General features: G+C 49.1%; 1 protein-coding gene across 2 annotated transcripts in view; it reads right to left on the minus strand.

Annotated features, from left to right (window-relative positions):
- Positions 1-9,912, minus strand: part of A4galt (alpha 1,4-galactosyltransferase (P blood group)) — a 29,458-nt gene extending 19,546 nt beyond the window's left edge. For both annotated transcript variants that reach the window (XM_036208648.1, XM_036208647.1), the window contains exon 1: positions 9,857-9,912. The gene's annotated coding sequence lies outside the window, so the exon portion shown is untranslated. The remainder of the gene's footprint in view (positions 1-9,856) is intronic.
- Positions 9,913-11,171: the final 1,259 nt, after the last annotated feature.

Below are 11,171 nucleotides of genomic sequence, written 5' to 3' on the forward strand. Positions count from 1 at the left end.
GTCTGCTTTACAGCCAGCTCCTCTGTCAACAGCCAGGGTTAACTTTTAACGATAACCCCTTGCTCCTTATAGCCAGCAACTGCCTGGATCAAAGTTAATTTTTTTTTTTTTTTTTTTGGTTTTTCGAGATAGGGTTTTTCTGTATAGTTTTGGTTCCTGTCCTGGAACTCATTCTGTACACCAGGCTGGCCTCGAACTCAGAGATCTGCCTGGCTCTGCCTCCTGAGTGCTGGGATTAAAGGGGTGCGCCACCACCATCCAGCTCCAAAGTTAAATTTTAATAATTGTTTCTACGTGACTCCTAGTACAGGCATCCCGTGCCTGATGCTTAATTTTTTACTATAAAAAGGGCCTCAAAACCGAGCCCCATTGCCACAGAAACAGAAGCCCGAACTCTGACTGTGGTTCCAGTCAACTGGAAGCTTCTTTTGGTCCTGTGGGTTTTTTTTGTTTTTGTTTTTTTCTTTTTTGGAATAATAGACTCTGGTGGTCTGTACCTTATTATTTGTGCTCCCCGCCACAACCCAATAATTGCATGACAGGTACCTCTACCCACTAAGGTAGTGGTTCTCAACCTTTCTAATGCTATGACCCTTTAGTATAGTTCCTCATGTTGGGGTGACCCCCAACCATAAAACTAATGTTACTACTTCATAACTATAATTCTGCTACTGTTATGAATCATAATGTAAATATCTGATATGCAACTCCATATGGGGGTCATGACCCACAGGTTGAGAATCACTGCTCTAAGGCCTCTTATGGCTCAGACCAGTTTGGTTTGGTTTGATGTTGTTCTTTTGAGTCAGGGTCTCACTATGTATCTCTGGCTAACTGGTACTCACTATGTAATCTAGGCTGGCCTGGAACTAAAAAGAGATCCACCTGTTCCTACCTCCCTAGTGTGTATCACTAGGCTTGACAGGACCATAGCTTTGATATGTTTTTTAGATTTATTAATTTATTTTTTAATTTTTATTTCTATTTCATGTGCATGGGTGTTTTGCCTGCATTTATGTCTGTGAAGGTGCTGGGTCCTCTGGAACTGGAGTTATAGACAAACAGAACTATCTGTGAGCAGCCATGTGGGTGCTGGGAATTGAACCTGGGTCCTCTGGAAGAGCAACCAGTGCTCTTAACTGCTGAGCCATCTCTCTGGTCCCAGGTTTATTTTCATTTTATGTATCCGAGTGTTTTTGCCTGTTTGGTGTGTGTGTGTGTGTTTTTTTTTTTTAAGATTTATTTATTTATTATGTACACTAAAGAAGGTGCCAGATCTCATTACAGATGGTTGTGAGCCACCATGTGGGTGCTGGGAATTGAACTCAGAACCTCTGGAAGAATAGTCCTTGCTCTTAACCTCTAAGCCATCTCTCCAGCCTGTGTTTTGCCTGTTTGTATGTATTTGTACCATGTACATGCCTCAGGTCTGAAGAGGGCACCAGACCCCCTGGAACTGGAGTTAGAGATGGTGCTGGGACCTGAACCCACTCCCCTGCAAGAACAGCCAGTGCTCTTAAACACTGAGCCGTCTCTCCAGCCTCTAGGACCACAGTTTTTAAAAAGCAAAATTCCTCCTAGGATGGGAGGGATTAAAGATGGTTAAAGAATTTTTCCCACCCCATCACGTGGCAAGGAAGACTGGAGACATCTGTCTCATGAGTAAACAAGATGAACTTGCTTAGCTCTCTTTTTTAAAACAGCTTGGCCCCGATTTTATATTTGAACTCACATATCTTTAAGAAGAAAAGGATTTTAATTAAAAGTTACATTATTTACTTACTTGTTTTATTTTGTGTGTGTGTGTGTGTGTGTGTGTGTGTGTGTGTGTGTGTGTGTGTATGGTGGGGGTTGGAGGAATGTGTGCCATGGCAAGCATGTGGAGGTCATAGGACAGATCATGGGAGTCAGTTTTCTCCTTCCACCATGTGGGTCCCTGGGATTGAACTCAGGTCATCAGGCTTTGTGGCAAGTACCGTTACCCACTGAGCCATTTGACCAGCCTAGAAAAAGATTTTTAGGTTATATCCCAGCAAACCCCAACCCTATCTTATAGTCAAGAGACAAGCTGGGCACAGTGGCACACATCTGTTAATCCAGCACTAGGGAGGCAGAGCAGGCAGATCTCTGAGTTAGCCAGGGCTATGAGGAGGAAGAAGAGGAGGAGGAGGAAGAAGAGGAGGAGGAGGAAGAAGAAAGGGAATGCCAAGGACATCTATGATGATAAACACTTTATGGTCATAAAGCAATAATAAGTAGAAATTAATTTAGTAATTGAGAAATTAGGGGCTGGAGAGATGACTCTGAGGTTAAGAGCACCAACTGCTCCTGCAGAGGACCTGGGTTCAATTCCCAGCACCCACATGGAGACTCACAAACATCTGTAACTCCAGTTCCAGGGGATCTCTCTTCTGACCTCTGAAGGCACCAGGCACACACATAATACATAATACACAGACATGCATGCAGGCAAGTCACCTATACACATTAAGATAAAAATAAGCCATTTTAATTGAGAAATGAAATATAAAAAGAAACCCCAATCAGGTGTGGTGAGGCACACTTTCAATTCCAGTACGCAGGAGGCAAAGGCAGGAGGATCTCTGTAAATTCCAGGCTAGCCTGGTCTACATGATGAGTTCCAGGCTAGCCAGAGCTACACAGTGAAGACTGTCTTTAAAGAAGGAGAAGGAGAAGGAGAAAAGACAAAATACCATGTGACCAAAACTACAGAATACAGTTACAAGAAAGACCAGAAGATCGTTACTACTGGTAACAAAAAGTGTAAGATCAAGTCATTTAAGTGGTTGTAACAAAGTATCAGAAAAAGGACAAAGAAAGGCTGCGGGTTGCTCAGACATGCAATCCCAGCACTTGGGAGGGGGCAGCAGGAGGAGGAGGAGCAATTCACGATCATCTGGAGGAATGGGGGTACAGAGAGAGAGAATTCGAGAACAGATTAAAAGGATAAAATGGCCAATCTAAATGGAATTCGTTTATGATTTGATATTAGGAACACATTAATATAATTAATCATATTAATAAATCCAAGGGTGATATTAAGAAAAAACAACCCACATTTATTTTTAGTAAGGGAGAAATCAGGGGATATTTCCTTGAGTTACGTAGACTAACACAAAAGCCAGATTCATACCCAGGGGGGATGTGGGATCTCGGGTCCATGCCCTGGGGCTGGGGCTTAACACGTGCATGCAGCTGCCAGCCTGGCCGCTGCCTATTGTACACACTGCACTCCTGTGAACACAGGTTGACAGGAGGAAACTGGAGGAACAAAACCAGAAAAGAGGTCTAGAGAGATGCTCGGCAGTTAGGAGACCTGTTGATCTTACAGAGTACACTTGTTCACCACCACACCCAGGGCTTCAGGTATGCTAGGTAAGCAATCCAACGACTGGGCCAAACCCTCAGCCCCCAAGGCTACTTTTCAATGGAGGAGAAAAGCAAATTGAAACATGCAGATAACATCTCACCTAATCAGACTAGCAAAACCCCAAACACTGGCTGGTAGAAAGGCAGCAGGCTAGGCCAGGGCGGTGGTGGCGCACACCTTTAATCCCAGCACTCCGGGAGGCAGAGGCAGGTGGATCTTTGTGAGTTCAAGGCCAGCCTGGTCTACAGAGTGAGATCCAGGAAAGGCGCAAAGCTACACAGAGAAACCCTGTCTCGAAAATCCAAAAAAAAAAAAAAAAAAAAAAAAAGGAAAAAAAAAAAAAAGGAAAGGCTATAGACTAAGTAGACATCTTATATGGTATGCATCCCAAACAGTGCTGCTCAGCAGCAGACAGCATTCTGACAGTTACCAAAACTCCAAGACTGGAGTAAGAGCACTGGCTGCTCTTCCAGAGGACCAGGGTTCAATTCCCAGCACCCACATGGCAGGGGATCCGGGACCCTCACACAAATATATATTCGAGCAAAACACCAATGCACACAAAATAAGTCAATTAATTGGGAAAAACAAAACAAACCTCCAAGGCATGTGCTAGGGAGAAGGCTCAGGCAGTAAGTGCTTGCCCAAGCACCAGGACCTGAGTTCGATCCTCAGAACCCACAGAAAAGGAGCTGAGTGTGGTAGAGAGTGCTTGTAATCCCAGAGCTGCGGAGACCGAGCCGAGGGAGGATCCCCGGGCTCCTCTGCCAACTAGTCTGGCCGACCTGGTGCCTCCAGGTCAGTGCTTGTCTCAACAACAAAAAACAAGGGGGACAACTCCTGAGGAGACGCCGGAGCATGACCTCAGTCACATACACAAATACACACATAGCTCTGTCGTGGCTAACCTGCTCCGGGGATTGGTCCTACAGAAAGGTGACATCTGTGCTAGGTCTTAGGTCACGGATTTGTTTACAATCAGAAAAGATTAGAAAACCCAAGGTCCTTCTTAAGGGGACCGACTCTGGACAGTCACTCCCTAAGGCAGCCCAGGACCACCGCAGGAAGGAAGCATGTGTGCCTGTACAGTCTCTGAATGATGAGTGAATTACTTGTTATCTTTTCTTCAGGATCCAATGCAGTATCTAATTCAGGGGAATGCTGCCTGTAAATTATTGACCCCCATCCAAAGACAAAAACCACTCTGCTCAAAACTCTTTTTGAGACAAGGTCTCACTGCACGTAACCTTGGCTGGCCTGGAACTCACAGAGATCCCCCTACCTCTGCCTCCCCAGCGCTGGGATTTAAGGATTAAGTCATACCTGTAACTACAATAATCCACCTCACTCCCTGAGGGTGCAAATAAAGACGTGTAATTTGGACTTCCTAAGAACACCTTCCCTGTTCCTCCCAGGGTCACTGCTGTCCTGTCCTGGAATTGCAGTTGGCTTCCTTGGGACAGGGTGAGGTTACCCTCTTATGTCCTGTAAAAGGCATAGTAAAGCCCCAGGGTGGCTGTGTGTGTGTGTGTGTGTGTGTGTGTGTGTGTGTGTGTGTGTGTGTGTGTGTGTGCATACAGTTTTTCTGTCCAGGTCATTTGCTAGGTGGGTGGCAGGCAATTCTTTATCATATAAAACCACAGCTGGCAACTGCAATAACCCTCCAAAGGGCATCTAGAGGTTTCACCCTGAACCAGAAAAGCACTGGATTTGGTCCACTTGAACGTTTCTACACTTGCTGGGAGTGGTGGTGGCACACACCTTTGATCCCAGCACTGGGGAGGCAGAGGCAGGCAGATCTCTGTGAATTCCAGGCTAGCCTGGTCTACAAAAAGAGACCTGACCTCAAAAGACAAAAACAAAACAACTAGAATCCAGCTCAGTGGGTAGAGTGCTTGCCTAGTGTGGATAAAGCCCTGGGTTCCATCCACAGCACTGTAGACAGTGGACATGGTGGTTCACACCTTAATCCCAGCATTTCGAGAGGTAGAGGCAGGAAGATCAAAAACTCAAGGTCATCCTCAGCTGAGTTTAAGTGAGTTCAAAGCCAGCCTGGACTCCATGACATAAATGGAGTAATCTTACTATAAAATAGTAAGATTAAAATGAATGGGGCTGGAGAATGACTCAGCTGTTAAGAGCATTGGCTGCTCTGGCAGAGGAACTTGATTTGTCTGTTCCAGGGGTTCTGGACCCCCTCTGGCTACTGAAGACAGCAGGCACACATGTGGTGAACATACATATACATAGGCAAAACACTCAGGCACATACAATTTTTTTAGTGTTAAAAAATATACTGAACTGGACACAGCGACACACCTGTAATCCCAGCATATAGGAGACTGAGACGGGAGGGATTGACTCAAATTTCGAGACCTAACAGCAGGCCTGTTTCAATCTCCCCATCCTGCACATACAAATGAATTAAAATACACCTAAGGGTAGAGTGCGTCTTTGCCTAGCATATGCATAATTAAAATAAAATTACTAATAATCAGCAGCAGGGCAGGGAAGTGGCTCATCAGCCTCGAGACCTGAGTTCAGTCCTTGATACCCATGGTGCAAGAATCAACTCCATCGTATCGTCCTCTGATCTCCACACACGAATGCCTACATACACATCATACACACACACACATGTATTGCAGAGTACATCCAAGAAAGTACAGCCAGAGGCATCTGGAAGAGTCGAGACAGAACCGGGCCATGAGAGCAGAGAAGCAAAGGAGAGATGGGTAGAGAGGCCAAGGACCAAGAGAAGACATGGCCGGAATGGCAGGTTTATATAGGACTGAGAAGCTGGGCTAGAAAGGCTTAGGGTAGGGGGTGGGGTGGGTCGAGACGGTTCAGTCTAAATTAGTAAAGCACTGATTTTGGTCCATTTGAAAGTTTCCACATTGGCTGGGCATGGTGGCCCCAGCTTCCATCAGCAGGTGTAGCCTCAGAGGCTGTGCTGTCAGAGCTCTCGGGAGAACCTGGGCCCAGGGGAAGAGGCGCAGGCTGGAGAGTGTGCAGACTCAGGAACAGAAAAAAAGGCCATTCTCCCAGCCCTGCAGGTACGGCTCTCTCTCTCCCCAGATGGAAGTGAAGGTCCCCAGGGAGAGAGCAGGGGACACTCACTCACACTGGAGCTGCTGGGCTCCACTTCTTGAAATCTACTAGACACACAAAGCCCCACAAGGGAAACTGCCACCCGAGAGGATTTCTCCATCTCTGGAGTGTGTCAATGGAGGGTGTCAACAGCCGCTATCTTACATGAGGACTCCAGAGGTCCGAGACTCAAACAGCCAGTCCAACCCTAGCAGCTGGCACCAAGGGAGCCCCAGATAGCCGCCTTCATCTGGGGTGCAGATGGCTTGACCTCCCCAGGGAGTGCCATCTCCCCCGAAAGCGCTCAGAGCCAGTTCAGAGAGGGCTCTCTCAGCCCCTTTCTCCCAATTCTTGCCCTTACCTCCCTCCAGAGTAGGCTACATTTCTACTTCCTGGGTCCCCTGGGGCCTCAGTCTATTATTGACTAGCCCCTTCCTTCACCCCAGGCCTCTGCAGAGCTCTTTTCTAGCTGTTTCCGATCAGCTTCTAAATGGAGCCAGGTCTCTCAGTAAGCATCAGCGTGCACACACACACACACACACACACACACACACACACACACACACACACACAGCAAAATTAAAATTAAAAAACTGTTCCTCATGGGAAGAGGGGTGGAGCCCAGTTGCTAGACTGCTAAGTTGCATGAAGCCCTAGGTTGGATCTCCAACACCCCATAAAACTGGGCACCGTGATCTATAGTCCCAGCATCCGGGGAAGCAGAAGAATTGGAGGTTTAAGGGCAGCCTTAATGCTACGTAGCATGTTAGGACCTGTATGTGCTACTTGAGATTCTACTCAAACCAAAAAAACTCAAACAAAAACATAAAAACTCCTGGGGCTGGGGACAGCTCAGCAGTTAAGAGCACTTGTTGCTCTTTCAGAGGACCCAGGTTCGATTCCCAGGAACCACATGATGATGACTCTCTCAACTCCAGTTGGGGGGGGGGGATCAGACACTCTTTTTGACCTCCAAGGACACCAGGTACCAGTGGGGTATACATACATACAAGCAAAATGCTCATACACAGAAAGTAAAATAAATAAATCTAAAACCAAACCACCACCACCACCACAAACAAACAAAAACCCACCCCAGCCCTTCAAGCATTTACATATAGCAGCAGGAGTAGAGAGCTAAACTACAGAGAGGAGAAACTTTTGCAGAAGACAAGGAGCAAATAGACTCCTCACTGAAGAGCTCATACCCGCTGATAAACAGCGCACAAACTCTTAGCTGGTTCCATGTTTCTCCTGTTTGGCTCTGTGGTTTTATTTCTAGAGAAAATGGAGAAACACCCATAGCCTGAGGAAGTATGCCGAGAGGCTCAGAACTACAACAGAGCCTGCTGTGACGAATTCTCAGGCACTGACCAATTAATTCTTTTCCAGGAAAATCCAGCAAATGTCTACATGTATGCATTTATTAAAATGTAACAGTATCTAGGTGGGATAGTTAGGGTAGGGTGGCAGAGGCCTTTCATTCCAGCACTTCCAAGGCAGAGGCAGGCACATCTCTGAGTTGGAGGTCAGCCTGGTCTCCACAGAGTTCTGGGGCAGCCAGGGCTCCACAGTGAAACCCTGTTGCAAAACAAAACGGCTGGTGGTGGCCCATGCCTGTAATCCCAGCACTCGGGAGGCAGAGCCAGGCGGATCTTTGTGAGTTCGAGGACAGCCTGGTCTCCAAATCGAGTTCCAGGTAAGGCGCAAAGTTACACAGAGAAACCCTGTCTCGAAACAACAACAGCAACAAAACAAACAACAACAACAACAAACAAAAACAAAAACAGTGGCTAAAAGAACCAAATGCATCATAAAACAAAAAAAAAACACAGGCCCTCAAGGTGGCTCAGTCAATAACGGAGCTACTTTGGGTCACTGACGGTCTGGACTGCCCCCTCTTCCATCCGCACCCTTAAGACCAGGCTGATTTGGGCTGATGTGGTAGGTCAGCGTCACCTCTAGAGTTTCAACCAACTCTGCCCACACCCTGGGACATTCATCACTCCTCCTACCAGGGCACAGTCTCATACTGGGACTAATTCCGTCAAACTAGACAGCTGCAGGGCCCTCATTGATGGGAGAAAACAAAGCAAACTCTTTACAGAATCTCCAAGTAGGTCCCCTCATAACTGAGCGGTCCAGGCAGGGACCAGCATCTGAGGGTTGGAGAACCGTTTTCAAAAGCAAACAAACAAACAAACAACACAAAACCAGGAGACCAGGACTCCCTCTCCTCCTCCCAGTTCCTGTAGATTTTGGTCTTTGATTTGAGGACTTTCCTTTGTGGGATTTCTGTTTAAGAAGCGCGTGATAAGTGAATTTAGGGACCCGCGGAAGGTCAGAAGCTGGGGTGATTGTGGGTGCAGTTGTTGTTGGGGGGGGCAGCCCTGCGCTATCAGATTCTCTGTTCTTTGGGAGGAGAGAGCAGAAAGGTCAGAGCCCTGTAGAGGGCGAGGCTGGGGGCGGGCACTTCGGAGCCGGGAGGCAGCTGGATGGCTGTGCTTGTGAGAGAGCAGAGGGTCCACAGAGAGGAGACTTTTAATCTCCAGTGGGCGAGAGGCTCAGTGGAATCTGTCAAGGAGACGAGAAATTCTAGCCCCAGATGACATGCGAGGAAACTGAGGCAAGGGTGCTCGCCCTAACAGCGAAGAGGCGTGGATAGGATAAATCTCCCAGCCACAGCCCCTTCCAAGCCCATCAGGTTTCCAATCCCACCTCAATTGTTCTCATCTGGAGAAGAGGAGAGGCGGGAGCGAGCTGATCCTGAGACGGAGCGCTGGGACCAGCGGCTCCATGCCGGCTTTCCTTGCTCTCCAGCTCTTTTTCCCTTCCCCAAGAAGATCCTTCCCCCTGCAGATCCTTCCCCCTGCGGCGGGTCCGAAGCTGGAGCATCGGAAAGGCCAGCGCCAACTCCCGGCCCGCAGTCCTCCCAGCAGGGCTCGGTGATCCAGTCCTCTCCCGGACTCGCCCCGCCGCGGCCTCCCAAGTCTCCAGCACACCCAAGGTTGCCGAGCAGCGCTTTGGCATCTGGGCTTCGGATCCCCAGTTGTCCCCCTCCTCCGTGAACCTCACCCACCAAGGGCCACCAGGGCTGCGAGGTGAATCCCGGAACCCTAACCAGCTCAGACTAGCCCACACCGCGCTTAACTTCGGGGGGTGGGGGGGGGGGTAGCTGGGGTACCGGCGGCGATCGAGGGACCACAGCGCGGAACTGGTGCGCGGACAATTGTCACCTGTGGAACAGGTGGCCAGGTGGGGACCCAGGCTTCTAGGGTCTCGAAGCTCACCCCACCCCGCCAGGCCTAGACCAGGGGAGTCCTAGTTCCCAACGAGGACCCCCCGCCTGCTGCCTTGCCCCCAAACCCCAAGTACCTCCGGCTCCCGCGGCGGCGGGCAGCTACTGCTGCGCTGGAGTGTGGTGGCTTGAGCCCAGCGGACAGGAGCGCCGCCCCTCCACCCTGGGCGGGGTCAGCCCGCCCTGCCCCGCGGGTCCCTCTCGGCCTGCGGGGTGTCCGCCCAACCCTTTGGCCTACGGGGAGGGGGGAAGAGACACAAACCACCACCAGAGTCATAGCTAGCCGGTAACCAACAGGTGTGAACCGCCTTCTCAGCCTCCGGGTCACCCACACTTATGCGGGTTCTCTCTCCAGCCCACGCTGCCCCCCGAACTTTTAGCAATCCTCCTGCCTCATCCTTCCAAGCTCTGGGAAGACAGGAGTGAGTCCCCAACCCGTGGCTCCGTTTTCTCATTTTAACAGCTGAAAAAAAAAAAAAAAGAAGAAAGAAGGAAGGAAGGAAGGAAGGAAAGACAGAAAGAAAAGAGAGAGGGAGAGAGAGAGAGAGAGAGAGAGAGAGAGAGAGAGAGAGAGAGAACCTAGGCTCAAAACGGTTTGGTTAGTTACTTGAATGTTCTGCAGTTGAGAAGGGTAGTCTGAATTTGAGTCAGCCAGACGCCACTCCCCTAGACCCCCCGCAGTCCTGCTATGATTCAGGAAGGGCCAGGCCCACTGCTTGCAATTCCTTCGTGGCAGTTTCCCAGCCAGCTCCTTTCCAGCTGGAAGTGGATGCGCTCTCACCTACCCGCCCCTCTTGGTCGCTCTCACCACACAAATCCGCGTCCAGGAAGCTTGAGAAGATGGAAACACCCTACCCCAACCGTCAGAACACCCTGGATGAAGAGGTTTCAAATAAGCGAAATCCGTAGAAAATTCTCAGCTTCCCCTCCCGGTTCTGACACTACCCAGCTCCCTGCTATGCCCACCCCTTCTTTTCCAGATCAGCCTTCAGCTGACAGCCATCTGGCGAGCCTGCCCGTCTCATTCCGGTTAGTGCTCATGACTCCCCGGTTTTATTTTGTTGTGGGTTTCTCAGACTGGGTCTCATTTTAACCCTCGGCTTTCTTGGTAACGGATATACATGTACATGTAAACCACGGTGGCCTCAAACTTGTGACAAGCCTCTTGCTTCTGCCTCCCAAATGCTGGGATAGCAGGCTTCTCCCATCTGAAAACACAAATGACGTTGCCCATAACACTGCACACTTTTAATCCCAGCACTCGGCCAGGCAGGTCTCTGTGAGTTCAAGGCCAGCCTGGTCTACAGAGTGAGATCCAAGACAGCCAGAGCTACCTACTGAGACCTTTATCTCAGAAACAACTACACACACAAGAGTCTGGGAAGATGGCTA

The sequence above is a fragment of the Onychomys torridus genome, chromosome 16, assembly GCF_903995425.1.
Source record: "Onychomys torridus chromosome 16, mOncTor1.1, whole genome shotgun sequence".
NCBI classification, from domain to species: domain Eukaryota; kingdom Metazoa; phylum Chordata; class Mammalia; order Rodentia; family Cricetidae; genus Onychomys; species Onychomys torridus.